Source organism: Beta vulgaris, chromosome 7 (genome assembly GCF_026745355.1).
Source record: "Beta vulgaris subsp. vulgaris cultivar EL10 chromosome 7, EL10.2, whole genome shotgun sequence".
Lineage (NCBI taxonomy): Eukaryota > Viridiplantae > Streptophyta > Magnoliopsida > Caryophyllales > Amaranthaceae > Beta > Beta vulgaris.
Window position 1 is genome coordinate 37,597,572 of NC_079208.1, and position 16,311 is coordinate 37,613,882.

At 34.5% G+C, this 16,311-nt stretch overlaps 1 long non-coding RNA gene across 1 annotated transcript in view; it reads right to left on the reverse strand.

Annotated features, from left to right (window-relative positions):
* Positions 1-16,067, reverse strand: part of LOC109135607 (uncharacterized) — a 39,028-nt gene extending 22,961 nt beyond the window's left edge. Inside the window, exons 1-2 of the long non-coding RNA XR_008970412.1 lie at positions 15,905-16,067; positions 14,115-14,205 (exon numbers count right to left, since the gene is read on the reverse strand). This is a non-coding gene — a long non-coding RNA (uncharacterized LOC109135607). The remainder of the gene's footprint in view (positions 1-14,114; positions 14,206-15,904) is intronic.
* Between the last annotated feature and the right edge of the window lie 244 nt (positions 16,068-16,311).

Consider the following 16,311-nt stretch of genomic DNA (forward strand, 5'->3'; position numbering starts at 1 on the left):
CAAGGAACAGGATTTGAGTGACTGCTTGAGACAGATGAACAGGTTGCTCGATGCTCAGAGTACTTTAAACATTCTGACCTCACAACCTGGTAATCCTCAGAGGTTTGGATTAGGGTATTCTGGAACCAGTTCCCAACAACCACCAAAGTTGGGAAGAGATGAGACTTGGATTTCTGAATTCAAGAGAGGTAAGTACGTGTTTGCAAAGGACATGCACGTATGTACCTACTGTGGTAAGAATGGTCATGTTATTAATACTTGTTGGACTAAGCAAAAACATGATAAAAGAAACCAGTCTCATGTTCACAATGCCCATTATCAGAAGGGTCACACACACAATTGGTCTAACAATGGAAAACATGATAAAACAAAGAACCAATGTAAAACAAATCTGGGTTAGAAAGGACAGAGTCAAACCAGTTTCCAAGGACAAGGAACCCAAGAAAATCTGGGTTCCTAAAACTAAACCTTGATTTGTTGTGCAGGTTAGAGTGAGAGCAAACCATACTGGTATTTGGACAGTGGTTGCTCGAGACACATGTCAGGAGATAAAAGTCAATTTCTCTCACTCGTAGCCTATGAAGGAGGAAGTGTCACCTTTGGAGACAATAGCAAAGGTTTGATTAAAGGTATAGGTAAAGTTGGTAAGACACTTTCTCAAGCTATTAATGATGTTATATTTGTAGAAGGTTTGAAACATAACCTCTTGAGCATTTCTCAACTATGTGACAAAGGAAACCATGTTGAATTTGAAACCAATCTTTGTCATATAGTCAACACTGAAACAAGGGAACTGGTCTGCAAGGGATTTCGACATAACAATGTTTACATAACATTTTTAAGTCAGATTCCAAAGACCAGTGCCACTTGTCTTAGTGTTATAAAGGATGATCATTGGCTGTGGCATAAGAGACTTGGACATGTGAGTTTTTCTTTACTAAATAAACTGAGATCTCAAGACTTGGTGACAGGTTTACCTAACATCAAGTTTGCTGCAGATCATATTTGTCATGAATGTGCTAAATGTAAACATGTCAAGTCCTCTTTTCAGCCAAAGAAGTTTGTAAGCACAACTAGACCTTTCGAACTTGTACACATGGACTTGTGTGGGCCCATGCGTGCAAAGTCGAAATGGTCATAGTTATGTGTTTGTGTTAGTTGATGATTATTCTCGTTTCACTTGGACAATCTTTTTGAAGTTTAAAAATGAAACTTTTGAAGAATTTGAAATTCTGGTAAAAAAAAGTCCAAAAGAAGATTAGTCATCAACTGGTCTCTATCCGGTCTGATCATGGTTCTGAATTTGACAATGTCAGCTTCGTAACCTACTGTAATGATCATGGTGTATCTCACAATTTTTCAGCTCCTAGAACTCCACAACAAAATGGAGTGGTTGAAAGGAAAAATCGCACTCTAGAAGAAATGGCAAGAACAATGCTTCTAGAGAGTGGTCTTCCTCGAAACTTCTGGGCTGAGGCTGTGAGTACTGCGTGTTATATTTTGAAAGGTAATGTTGAGACCTTTACTGAAAAAACACCTTATGAGCTCCTTAGGGGAAGAAAACCAAACATACACATTTACGTATTTTTGGGTGCAAATGTTTTGTACACAACAATGGTAAATCAAGTTTGGACAAGTTTGACCTAGGAGTGATGAGGCTGTTTTCGTTGGATATCTTCACACAGCAAGGCATACAAAGTTTTCAATAAAAGAACCTTGTGTGTTGAAGAAAGTATCCAGTCTTGTTTGATGAGACTAACATGTTCAGCAAGCATGTGCAGGTTGAAGATGTGATGAGTTCGAAATTGGTATGCTGAACTTTACAGGGCTAAGGATGAAGAAGGTGCTGAACCAGGCTCACCACACAACTCTCATAGAGAGGAAGAGTCTGGTCCAGCACAGAATCAGGTAGCTCAAGAGGTAAGGGAAGGAGATAGTGACTCAGATGCTCATCCACATGAAGATGATGCAGATGAGACCACTATGGAAACTGGTTCACCTGCTCAAACAACAATGAGACAGGGGGAACCAGTACAGGAACAGGTTCAACATTAGAAGGCACAAATGCAAACTTTGATATGAACAAATCTTTTAAGTACAAGTCCTCTCACCCCACTGATCTAATCATTAGTATAATTAACAAGGGGGTGCAGACAAGGAACTCTACTTTGCAAAACTTTTGTGCATTCTATTCCTTCTTATCAAATGTTGAACCTACTGACTATAAGGTTGCTTTAACGGATCCAGATTGGGTTCTAGCCATGCAAGATGAACTCAATCAGTTTGAGAGAAATCAAGTATGGCATCTTGAACCCAGGACGGAGAACATGTCTGTTATTGGAACTAAATGGGTGTTCAGGAACAAATTGGACGATTCAGGAATTATAGTCAGAAACAAAGCTAGGCTAGTGGTTCAAGGGTTTAATCAAAAGAAGGAATTGATTATGATGAAACCTTTGCTCCAGTAGCCAGGCTTGAAGCTATCAGGATATTAATTGCATTTGCTGCTAAATGAACTTTAAACTCTTTCAAATGGACGTTAAGAACCTTTCTTAATGGTTATTTGAAAGAAGATGTTTATGTAAAGCAACCCCTGGTTTTGAGGATAGTGACTTGCCAAATCATGTTTTTAAACTCGACAAAGCTCTTTATGGTCTCAAACAAGCTCCTAGAGCATGGTATGAGAGACTTTCCAGTTTTCTTTTAGAAAATGGTTATAAGAGAGGATCGGTTGACAAGACACTATTCTTGAAAGAAAGGGGAACTGATCTGTTAGTGGTCCAAATATATGTTGATGATATTCTGTTCGGAGCTACTAACCTGATTTGTGTAATGAGTTTGCAGATTTGATGAAGAGCGAATTTGAGATGAGTATGATGGGAGAACTTGGATTCTTCCTTGGGCTTCAAATCAAGCAAACCAAAGATGGAATCATGATCCATCAACAGAAATACCTCAAGGAGCTGCTGAAGAGGTATGGTCTGCAAGATAGCAAGTCCTATGAAACACCTATTCCAACTTCTACAAAATTGAGCCTTGATGAGAAGGGAAAGGATGTTGAGGGCAAGCTATACAGAGGTATGATTGGCTCATTGCTTTACTTAACAGCCAGTAGGCCAGATATAGTGTTTTCAGTAGGGTTGTGTGCGAGATTTCAAAGCAACCCTAAAGAATCTCACCTAAAGGCTGTTAAAAGGATTCTTAGATATCTCAATGGTACTGATGATATGTGTTTGTGGTATCCAAAGGGCAGCAGCATGAGCCTCATTGGATACACAGATGCTGACTTTGCTGGTTTTATTGTGGACAGGAAGAGTACTTCTGGAATGGCCCACTTCTTAGGTTCTTGTCTCATTTCATGGGGATCTAAGAAACAAAATTCTGAGCACTATCCACAGCTGAGTCTGAGTACATTGCTGCTGCTTTGTGCTGTGCTCAACTCTTGTGGATAAAGTCACAACAAAGGATTTTGGGGTCTGTTTCGGAAGTGTTCCTATTTTATGTGATAACACAAGTGCAATCAATATTTCGAAAAATCCTGTCCACATTCTAAAACCAAGCATATTGAGATTAGGCATCATTTTCTAAGGGACAATGTTGAAAAAGGTAATGTTGAGTTGGAGTTTTGCAGGTCAGAAGATCAACTAGCTGACATATTTACAAAACCTTTGAGCAGAGAAGTGCTCAAGCTTCGTACCTTGTTGGGTATGATTAAGATTAGACAATGAGCTCTTAGGTCTTGACTTGTCCCTTTGGCTAGTCAAATGATGTCAATTTGTGTATAATTTTTTTCTTTGTACATTTTTTCTTTTGCTTTTTAGGGCTCACAAAGTTCTTATGCGATGCTGAACTGATCATCTTAGTACTTGGGTACTTAAGCATAAGTCTTAAAAAGGTAAGTTGGCACAGACCAGTTGCAGACCACTTGGGAACCAGATTCTTGAGGCGGTTTTCTCTGAATATTTTTTATTAATTTCAAATAGGAAAATAAATGAAGTGACGGTTGTAATTAAGGCAACTTTGCAGACGTTGATTTTATTTTTTTCTTGCCATCTTATATTATTCTTGCATGTGATCATACTTTCCTTATTTCTTTCTTATTCTCTTTGATCACATATTTTCCTGATATTTTTTCCTTTTTTGCTTATATTTCTCCGATCAAACCCTAATTCTTTTCTACTTCTTCTTTCGAATTCTTGAAACACAAATTGTTCAAGTTTTCTTTTCTTGTTCTTAAGTGCTCAAAACAGAGTGAATTCAGTCTCATCATGTCAAAAAGAAGGAGTACTAGGTTGGTAGAAAAGGAGGTTGAAGAATCTCCCGAAATTGAAACTAAGAAAACAAAGGAAGTGGCTAACCAGTGGAGAAATTAAAGAAGAAGGAAGGTGCTGATGTTGAGGGGGAAGTTACTAAGAAGGAGAGTGTTAAGGTGTTGCTAGCAAGGGCACAAGGGTAAAGACGGTTGCTAGGAAGGGTGCTGAAACTTCCAAAGGCAAGGGGATTGAGCAGGAACCAGACCCAACCAGTTCCCAGCTGACAAAAAGAGGAAGCTGCATGCCATTGTTGCTGCAGAGGGTTCTAAACCCAAGAAAAGTAAGTCTATCACTTTTGAGCCTTTGTATGATTTGAGGGATAGGTCTATTCTGGTTGGTTTTTCTGTTGCAAAGAGTTGGGTTGATCAGAAATTCTTGCATGAGGTTAAGGAAGCTTTAGAATTTCAGAAATGGTCTGTTTTGTTTGCAAAAGAACTTGATTTGGTTGAGGAACTTTATGAACACCTGCATACTAAGGACGATGGGTCTTACTTAGCTTTTGTTAAGGGCACTCCCATTAATTTATCTGAGAAGATTTTGGCTGAAATTCTCAAAGTCCCAAACAAGGGACTTGATGTGTACTCAAGGGAGAACTGGCCCACAGTTTATAGGTCAGAAGGGCATGACATATGCAGGTGTGTTCTGAAAATGAAGAATGAAGTAAAGGGTGATGCAGCTGGTGCAGGGACCAATACGGAATCAGTTCAGGCCACTCATGCTTTGGTAAAGCAGTTGAGCGAGCAGAATCAGATGATGTAGAACATGATGAACACTGTTACTGAGTTGTGTTCTGCACTTCAGGAATCCTACAAGAGGGTTGAGGTTCGCCTTGACAGAGCTGGCATTCAGTCAAGAAAGGATTCTGAAGAAAAGGAAGAGTCATCCATGCTGCTGGTGATGAAGATGATGATGAACTGGTTTCCGAGGAAGAGAAAGAAGAAGAGGAGGAGGAGAAAAAAATGAAGAAGATGTTTCAGAGAATCTTGAGGAGGAAGAAGATGATGGGACTGAAAACGACTCTGGAGCTGATTGATTTCTTCTCTTTTCTTCTTATTCTATTTTGCTGTTAACCCCTCTCTTTTCTTGAACTTTCTATCTGGTTCCCCCCCTTCCCAAATTACAAAAACATTTGATATTATGTAATTTGGTCTACTATTGGTCTATAATAACTCTTATTTAGGACTCGTAGCTTTTGGTGCTTTGCAGGAACAATGGTAGCATCAACATCCCTAGAATGCTGTTTGAGCTGCCTATTTAGCATGAACTTCATATAATTGGTAGTTTAACTACTGGTTGTGTGTTGTTATTTGTTAATTTGTTTTTTTTCTTGATCTATCTTGATGATGCCAAAAGGAGGAAGCAGGTGTGAAGTTCTGTGATCTTTTCCCCCTAATCTTAGGGGGAAGCAGGTTTGGTGTTACAACCTTGTGTGTTGCAGCAACTAGAGCAAGGCTGAGTGCCTTGCTAGAGGTGACAGATCAAAGTGGTCTGGAAGTGAGTGTATTCAAAGCACTTTACTCTTTTCACCTAATGGCTTAGAAATAAGTCTGAACAACTACTGATGTTCTTCTTGCGAATGCATGTTTAAGTCTAAGAGCTCTGAGTCTAATTAGTATATGCCTATGGTACTTAGAAACTCTTTCTCAATCTGCTGTCAGTTAGTTGTGAACTGGTGTACTTGTAAATGATGCTTAATCTGCAGGAACAGTACGAGACCAGTGCCTTGAGTTCTTATCTTAAGAATTCAATTTGTTTGAAAAAGTTCTCAAAACTAATGATATTATTTGCAGGGGGAACTTCAAGGTTTGTCATCATCAAAAAGGAGGCATTTGTTGAGTTCCCTGTTTTGAGTTTTGAATGATGACAAACCACATTGAACTATTATATTGCATGCATGTTTCTGTTTACATGTGTAGGTGCCAAAGTACGAGTTCAATGGATAGAAAGACGAAGCTTGTGAAGCCAAGTCTTGAAGAATTGCATGAAGATCAAGATCATGTTGTAGCATTTACGTCTTAGATGCAATGTAAGTGGTAAAAAGGTTTGATGCACTATAAAAGTTTGAAACTAGAGAGATGAGTTAGTTGTGGATGACAAGAAACCTCGGTTACTTGTCATACACAACTACAAGTAAACTTGGTTGATTGGAATAGTCTGGGAACATATCTGAACCAGTCCTCTAGGGTTTATTTCATGCATTCGTATTTTAGGAAAGTTTTCTTTCCGCGCAAAATTGATTTTCAAAATACACGGATGCATGGTTTATTGTGTGAGCAAGATTTCTTAAGTATGGTAAGTGTGTTATATGATATTATACTGATTTTATTTGACATCAAACAAAATCAGTGAGTATATTTTCCTTGGAATAATTTCCATACTTCCGAGGAAAATATACTCTCATAATATCATGTAACATTTACTTACCAAAGGCTTATTTAAGGAGTTCTGCTAGCACACAAACAGCGGGGACGAATTGAAGAACGCTTAGTAAGAGCTTGGACAGAAGTAATTCCTCTCTCTAAAAGCTCAGTAAAAATTGCAGAGTCTCTCTCTCTAGAAAATCTCTCAAGGATGTTAAAATGATTTTAGAAACGACAGAGGGGCATATTTATAGAGGGGTGAAAATGACCCCCTCATCCGGTAAAAATAACCGTTGCCTTTGAAGTTGACCAGTTGAGACCGGCAAAATGGCGCCTCTTTTTTGAAAAAGGCAAGGGCAGTTCCAGGTCGGTTAAAAGAGGAAACCAACCGTCTTGGCCCCCGAATGGTAACTTCCTCTTTTAAGGGGCAAATGTTGTAGCCTGAAAATCAATGGCTACAGGCATGACACGTGGCACCATATTGGCCCTACATGTGACATTCGCTTATGTAGGAAAAGTACATGGGTCAGCAGGTTGTATGGGCTAAAGTACACTTTTCTGAGGAAAAGGTGTACTGAAAACACCCTTTATGGCCCTAAATTGTACTTAGGCCCAGTTTAGGTAAAGCCTAATTCTGCAAAAGAGTGAGTTGTACTCACCAATCAGCACTTGCCACGTGTCACAATATTATTGCTTAGCAAATCAGATGCTCTCAAATTAGGGTGACATCAAGGTACAACAGTCATTTCAAACAGTATAAATAGTCCTTGAAATCAGGGGAAAGGTACGTTTTTCAGAGCATAATACTGTTATTCTGGCATAAATTCTCTCTCTCTCTCTACTTTCTCTCTCTAAAAGTTCATTCATATCCCTGATACCTGACTTAAGCTTCAGAGGGGGAATTTAGTCCAGGCGTTGTTGCACAAGTTTCCAAATTGAGAACCTTTTTTGGGAATTGTTGTATTGAATTACTAGTTTTACTCTACGTAACAACTCCATACCTTGGTTTTAGATTTGATGGAGTTAATTGCGTCCAATCCTAAATCTATTTTATTCTTTGTATATATTTCATGATTGGATTTGCTTATCCACTCAACAAGAAATCATTTAATATACGATTTTTTTCACCATATACCCCTAACGAATTATTTTTGCACCGTATACTCTTGCAAGTTTCTAAATTCACCATATACCCTCCACTTTTCAAATAATAAATCAAACTACCCTTTTGACTAACGGTGTTAGATTTCCGTTAGTCATTAACCCCTAACCCTAATTAACTAACCTAAACCTAAGTCAAACCCTAACCATAACCCTCTAATCTAATATCGTAACCCTAACCATAATCGGCTAATCTAATACCCTAACCCTAACCACCCCCTCTGCCACCCCTTAGCTCACAACCCCATCCCCCACTGCCCCCACCACCCTTTACCCAAGCCAACCCAGCTCCCACTGCCCCCACCACCCTAGCCCCCACCACCCTAGCCCCCAACTGTCCCCATTACCCCACCGGCCCCCAACAACCTCCTCCCTCTTCAGACCCACAACCCCCTCTCCCTTCCTTTTAGACCCACAAGCCCGTCCCCTCCCTTTTAGACCCACAACCCCCCTCCCCCTATTTCTTCCGTCGTCTTCCTCTTTGCGTATGCCTCCAACCACCATCATCGCATCCTCCGTGGTTTTTGCACATCATCATCGCATCCTTCGTCATGTTCGTGTTTGGTTTCGTGTCGATTTCGACTTGATCCCCAAATATATCAAAATTGATATAAAAACTAGAATAATTGCATAATATGACAAAATGTAACTAATCAGGTTGAGTTTGTGTCGTTCGTGTTCCTCTCAATAACTTTTGGTCGAGTTTGTGTCGTGTTATCTAGTCGTGTCAGGAATTGCCAGCCACATGAATGAAGGATGAGGGCATAACAGAATAATCAATCGGATAGGAAAGTCTTCATTCGGGGCTTCTCTAGTAATCTTTTGTTGTTTATGGCAACTGTTGGTAACCATTTGATGGAGTTTTCAGCACATTTGTAGTTTTACGAGTTGTAGCCATAGGTTGGTACTAAAATATAGTCAAGTTTCACTTAAGTAACAATCTTAGTACCAACTTTGACTCTATTTAATAACAAGTTTTAATTGCAAAAATACAGTTAATTGGTCGGTACTAAGTTATAATTTGGTACCAAATTGTGATTTGGTATCAATTTGAAAATGTGGTACCAAATTGTGACTTGGTATCAATTTAAAAATGTGGTACCAAATTCTAACTTAGTACCAACTTGACTATGCTAGGACTTATGCAAAAGTGTAGTAGCAAGAAAATAATATAAACAAATCAAAAGAGCAAAAATTAAAGGAACGACAAAAGTAAATTTAACATGGAAACCACTTCCTTAACAAGTAGAGAAAAAACTTGCCAATAATTTCACGAAGCATTCAACGAATTTTAGCAAAACCCCAAACCTCTGAATCCCGTGAATTACAATCTCTGTTGAGAACTCTAACTCAAAACCTAAGAGTCTTCGTAATCTATCTTTGTATTTGACAAACATAAAAATAATCATCCTATAAACCCCCTTTATATGAAGGATAAAATTCCCTGGCAGAATTAGTATCTAACAAGATCTAATCTAACTAAACTTAGGGAACTATATATTTATCTTCTTATAAAATTATCAATCTATTAGGAAAATCTAAAAAAAAAATCCTAAAAGAACAAGATTTACAAAAAAAAAAAAAAAAAATGACAAAACAAGAAAGAAAACAGAAAACTCCTCAAACACAGGTTCCACCCTACAAGCAAGCAAAAACTTTTCAATTCGTCTATATTTTTTTCTCGAAAACTCCAGAAAACCACAATGTATTTCTAGGTCCTAATAACTATGTTGGAGTATTGAACTAGTATAACTAACAAACTATATTTTTTTACCAACACCCAACTTAATTGCCAGTTTATGATTTAACAGCTTGGCCTTAATGGAGTCTTTGGAGACACCGCCAATTAGATGTTTAGACAAACTAGTTGGTTATTTATCTTCATACTAGTTTTTTACCCGTGCAAAAATGCACGCGAAGTTTTATAGTTAATATGATTTTGACCGTGCATAATGTGAAGGAATTGTTTTGTTTATTAAGTAACTGATTATTATTCATAACCAAGTTATAAGTAGGTCTTTAGCGTTTAGACCCATGTAAAACTATATTGTATGGTACTTCATCTCTAACTTTTAGACCTAAAATATTATAAGAAAACTGAATATATTGCATATATTCAATAATTGCGTCAAAATTTGATAAACTATAAGATATTGAATCATATATTTAATGATATTTCTCCTTAAATTATGTTATGGGAACCTGTAAAAGTGGATGAAATACTATAACTTCTCAAAAAATAATATACGTACACAGTATACAATCTACCTTTCCATTTGTTTTCTTTGTCCAGTTATTAACTTTCAGCTCCCGACAAATTACAGGCTTCATGTGGCATATTCCCAGTTTGATCGATTTATATAAGTAGATAGTTGTTGTTGTGGATAAATTTTGCTTATGAAATTTGAATAAGGGATATGGAGCTAATCACAAAAACTTGGTAATATTTGTTGCACATATATTAATTAAATTAGGTCATTAATTTACATTGACATAGGACCGTACATTATATTCAGTTTTTCTACGTAACTCTTAAATTGCCACATATTTTTCTCAAGCATATAAAAAAAAGGTTAAAATAACTATAAGTTGTACGATATCTCATTATTTATATTTTTTCCTTTTGTATTGTCCCCGTTCTTTCAAATGTCTCTTGATTCATCATTCAAAGACATCTACTATATTATAACTAATATGCTAAAATTTAAAATCCTTTAAATGGGATGGTAAGGATGGATAAAAAAAATATAAATATTTTAGATTTTAGACTCGTGCTAATTGAAAGAAAAAAATTTATTTTTATAAATTTAAGATTTTAGAATGTTTTCCTAAAACTATCTTGTGAATATTAGCTTGTCATTTAAAGTTTTATAACCGTGTATTGGAAATATTTTTAAACTGGCTTATGATGCATGTGTTCTATGGTTGACGTAGTTAATGTCATGGTGGATCATGTGATTTACGATTTTATTTTTAAAGAAAAATTTGATTAAATCTTTGCTCCACCTACTGCTTTTTCTTAATGGCCTAGATAAAATCATAATTCAAACCACCATCGACACTCAACCATACACCTGCTTCCGACAGTCCTACTCTCCCCCCCCCCTTTCTTTCTTTCTCTCTCTCTATCTCTTTGCCCTCATGCAACATCACTTTTCACCGCCTCAAGCCACTATATTATCATTTTTATTTGCCCAAGTTAACAAATATTTTTTTTATTATGGTTTGAAGATTTTTGTTACTTATCGTTCTTGTAGAAAAAGAAGATAACATAGATTCTAAAGGTTGTTTTTCATCCCCTTCAATTTTATACTTATTTTATGAAATGAGAATGTAAAGAGAAAAAAGCAACAAAACATGAAATGTTGATACATACATTTTCTAGAATGGGAAGATAATGAATCAACAAAATATGAATGATTCACCGAATAGTGCGGAGATTTATACAATTGTAATAGTTGAATCAATGCCTCATATAATATGATAGCCCGAATTTCAAGCAATTTTTATTTAGGCTAATTGCATTTTATGAGCTTAATAATGTGATAATATATATCTTTTTGAAATATTTTGAGAAATAATACGAATGTATCTCTTAAATATGGATATTAGTTTTGCAATCATAGTCGTAATTATCTATGAAATGAGTTTTCTAAATTTGCTTAAAATTGTTTTGGGTCTTAATGATCCACTTTTTAAGTATTTGAGCTTAATAAGACCATATTATTAAACTACATCACTTCATTAAAGCCCAAACCCAATCCCTGTTTTCGTTTACCGAATTCGGCCATTTGTTCTTTCTTACTTTCATTCTTGTCTTGAGCCGTCAAAAGTGATAAGCTTAAACCCTTTCACATTTCCTAAACAAAAGTTAGAAATGCAAGTCTAACATTTAGATTAATTACCTAAATCACCTACAAAAAGTGGTGGATCCAGGATTAGCAATGATCAAAACCTAACATTACAACATTTAAATTCAGGATTAATTAAAAAAAAAAGAAATTGTTGTGGTGAAATTTTTAATCAATTTAATCTATCTATATATGATATACATGACTACAAAAAAAATCCTATATGATTCTGATTATTATTATATAGAAATATATTTTGGGAAGCCACTATCAAGTGTAAGGATTCAATATTATAGACGTAGATGTGCATATAGGTGAGGTAATATTGTTGAATATAATGCCAAACAGTTCAAGTTTTTCTAAAAAAAGGTGCACCAAAATCTTTTTGTTATAAATATTTTATGATATGACCAATACCTTATACGACATTATTAACAACCTTTTGTATTGATTAGCCCCTCTAACTTTTGTACATTATGACCAATAGCAAAAAAAAAATCATGAGAAACACCAAAAAAACATGATTAGCACAACGATTTGTACATATGATGTATTTGTGAAGCTCTAGAATTACTCGGTGAACATGAGTTTGCCACGTAGGATTTAGGATTTTACTTTAGATAATAGTATAGATCACAAAGAAGATTCAACTACTTTGTACCTAAATATAGGTTAAGGTTCAAAGATAAATATAATTATTTTATAATAAAAAGAAGATTCATCCACTATGTACCTAAATATATATTAGGGTCAAGGAATAACTATAATTATTTTAAAATAGCCCTAAATGTAAGAGTTCAATTTTGACACCCACCTTTATTTTTTTTAATAAAAAACGTGTGAATCTACATGTTCATTTATCCTTTAGTAAATTTATTTGAACCTAATTAATTGCCTAAACATGATCTTATATATTTTAAACAATTTTGTAATTAGATATTTGGGCCTTCTGGATGTACTATGTGGTTTAATAATTCTTGTCAAATAGCCAAATTAAAATCAGGCAAATAATATTGTATTCAACATTATTTTGTACTTTAATTATTTAGAACATACATATAGATGTGCTTTTTTTTGTATGTTACTGAGAACATACATAAAAATGATAACATAACAATATAAAATAACGCCACGAATGATACATCAACCAAAATTTTTACATTAATCAACCAAAAATATAAAATCATGAGAAACTCCAAAAAAACATGATAAGCACATTCTTGATCCCAATCAACATAGGTTATAAGCATATCCTACATGTGCTCCAAGTATTTTAGAAATTTCTTTTGTCCTAACTTCATGTTTATTTAAAAATAAAAACAGTTAAAAGTATAAAAAATCATTAAACGAATAAATCATGGATCTCTAGATAATCGAGTCCCTCAACATTTTTATTTAATAGAAAGCCAATTTGCCTGTCCCATAGAGTGACAGTTGTGAATCCACTCTTGTCCTTAATTGTAACCTTCAATGACATTTGTAGAAAATTTAGATACAAAAATACGTTAGTGTACACATTAGTAAGTTATAATAAACGTACATTAACTTGTAATATAGGTATGTTTACCATTTCTTTGGTGGCAAATTCTTATTGTGGCACATGTAGCAAATATTATGTGGCCCCACGTAATTTATTAATGTATTACAAATAAAATATGAATCAATCCATTTGATACTATCGATGTTAACATGGACTAATCGGCCAACGATTCGACACATATTTCGTGCATTAATAGTATAAAATATTGTTATACATATTAAAGTATCATAAACATAATCAAAATAAAAAAGATATTATATTGGAATTGTTCTAAATTAAACTTGACATACATGGTTCATGTTAATTAATTTATTAATTGTTGTTCTCGTTTCATTAGATATCTTCAGTGTCATACTTAATGGGAAGGTGCTTCTTTTTATCCAATTGACTTTGTGTTGGACAAAATCGTCAGTAAGAAACATGTTAAACTTAATTTAAAAGATAAGTAAATGTAAACATTTTAAAAAACTTAGATACATATTGTAAGTTCCTTACCAACACATCATTCTCGTTGCTTTTTTACACATTGGATTGCATGTTATAGTTGTAGCACTTCCACAATGTAATGAAGATATACCTAATGTTATAAAAATGTAGGGACATATAAAATAATGGGATCTTTGAAAATTATTTTCAACCAATTGACAAAAAAATTTACAATGAATATTATTAGTGATATACAATTACCATAATTCCTTGTACAACTAATCCAAAATAAGGCAACTGATTGAATCTTTAAGGTTGTCCAATGCATTGGGACCAAATATAAAATGCTTGAGATAGTCAAATAACTGCCATGCAATTAATTCATAGTACATGGAAATCATTATTTTACATAAAAAAAAGAATAGATCCAATAAACATATGTGATAAGTAAAAAAAATGTTACCTTGTATCAATTAGTACAATATTTTGTAGGTATGTCACTCCATCTTTGGCCAAGATGATAGAACTCGCATATACAGTGATACCAATTATACCTAACATTAATAAAAATTAGGCTAAGTAATTATATTAATGCATTGAACATAGAATAATGATACCACTGATATTGTAATAGTTACTTACTTATAAGCATGTCTTCAACATCTGTAAGGTTGTTAATTTTGCAAAGGCTACGACTCTTTTGGATGTAGGGAGTCTTTGATTGTTTGATTTCATTTTTGAACTATAAAATAATTAGGATTTAATGTTTGACACTCTCCTTAAAAAATAAGGTGATAGATATGGACTATGTAGTGGTGATTATATTTGCATAAATCAAATAATTTTAATGGGTAGATTAAATTATAAATTTACCGAATTTAGGGAATTTTAATTGATGCATTAAAAAAAATATCTAGATTAAAGCGGCAATTAAAAATAGCATTAAAAATTTACCAAACTTGGCAATGATCATGGAACTAATTAGGCATGATTTGGTTAGATTTGCACGACAGTTATATGGTAAGTTCAATGCCCATAACAACCATGTTGCCACTTGTCCAAGAAATACGTTGTGCTGACGTAGCATAAAATTCATTTGCACTTGACATGTGGACGGAAGAGATTTGGACATGACATGTAGGCAAATTTTTCTAGGTTTATATATATATATATATAGATGAAGAAAATGTAATGCTTACTTTTTTTATTTCTTTATTACTTTGTTTTAAGGGGGTGATCATAAGTTTACTTAATCAGTGTCATCATAGACATCAAATTTTGAACTCTAAATATAATTGTAAGGAATTTTTTTAGGCTTCCAATGTAGTATGTAAGGAATACAAAAGGTGTTATTTTTATTTATATAGCTTGATATTAGTATATAAAAACATTAAGGGTATGTTCTTTTTTTATTTTGTTTAACTTATCTTCTTTTTTTGTGAGCCATTTTTTAATTTTTCATAACTTCTTTTCCTGAACTTTCCTTTTTTTAAAAAAAAAAAAAATTACGATTGAATTTTTTTCTTCTAACTTTTGCTTTTATTTTTTCAGAACTTTCCTTGTGTAGGTGTGTTTTTATTTTATGTGTGGGATGGACGTGTATTTGACTACCTCCTTGTAAAGTTTTTTTTGTTTTGAAAATCGTTTAAGAAGTCGTCAACAAGTCCTTAAAGGAAGACTCATAAACCTAATTGAATATTTGGAAAACCACAGGGACAATTGATGAACTTATCCGATGTAGATTTACTTGTCATAACTCCATAATTGATCAATAAACCAAAGAATGAATTCAGGGGGTGAGAGTACAAAAATGATAAAGAATCACATTTGTCCATTCCTCACCTCTATTTAATACGATTTATGTCGATCGCTATGTAATTAAATAACCACAAAATATGTTCATGCCATGTAAAAATTAATCTATTATGGTTCATTAAACACATAAAAGACTAATTCTTAGTGACATGTTATATAAGCAATCAAATCACAAGGAGCATAACATGTCGTCCAAATTATGTAAATTTAGCATTGGAATATTTTTTTAGGTCTTTCATTAGCAAAAATAAGCATGTGATGTGTGAAAGCATAAAACACGCATATGAGTCTATTAATGTATTCAAATATATATAAAAAACTGAAATGATTAGAGGTTCGAATATACAAAAAGTGTTAATCCCTCTAATGATCTACATCAAATAGATTGTTAGTAATTGAATAAAGGAATTTATTGGAATTGACCTTCACGAAGTATACCTTTGTTGCCTGGGTATTGAATAATGATCCGCATGAGAAGCAATCTTGCAACTTGAATGGGATTTGAATTTAATCAATGGAGTTTGAAATGTGTTTCAATGTGTTGTTGTAGTATGAAGGGGATAAGTTCTATGAAAAGCACGTATGAAAGTTCGTTTGACAACAGGACTATCTACGGGACAAACAATTCCTAAAATCAGGCAAATAAATAAGAATGTAGCCTGTGATAGGCACATAGCTTGTGCACTCCGCACACGGTCATGCACGCTGCACACATGGCCATGTGTCTGGTGTAGGCTTCGTGCGTCTAGCGTACTCTACTTTGTGTTCTTCTATTACTTCGCCGACTGTCTAAATATTGTGCTCGTATCATACGTAGTGCGTGTAATGCAGCATATCCAATCGAT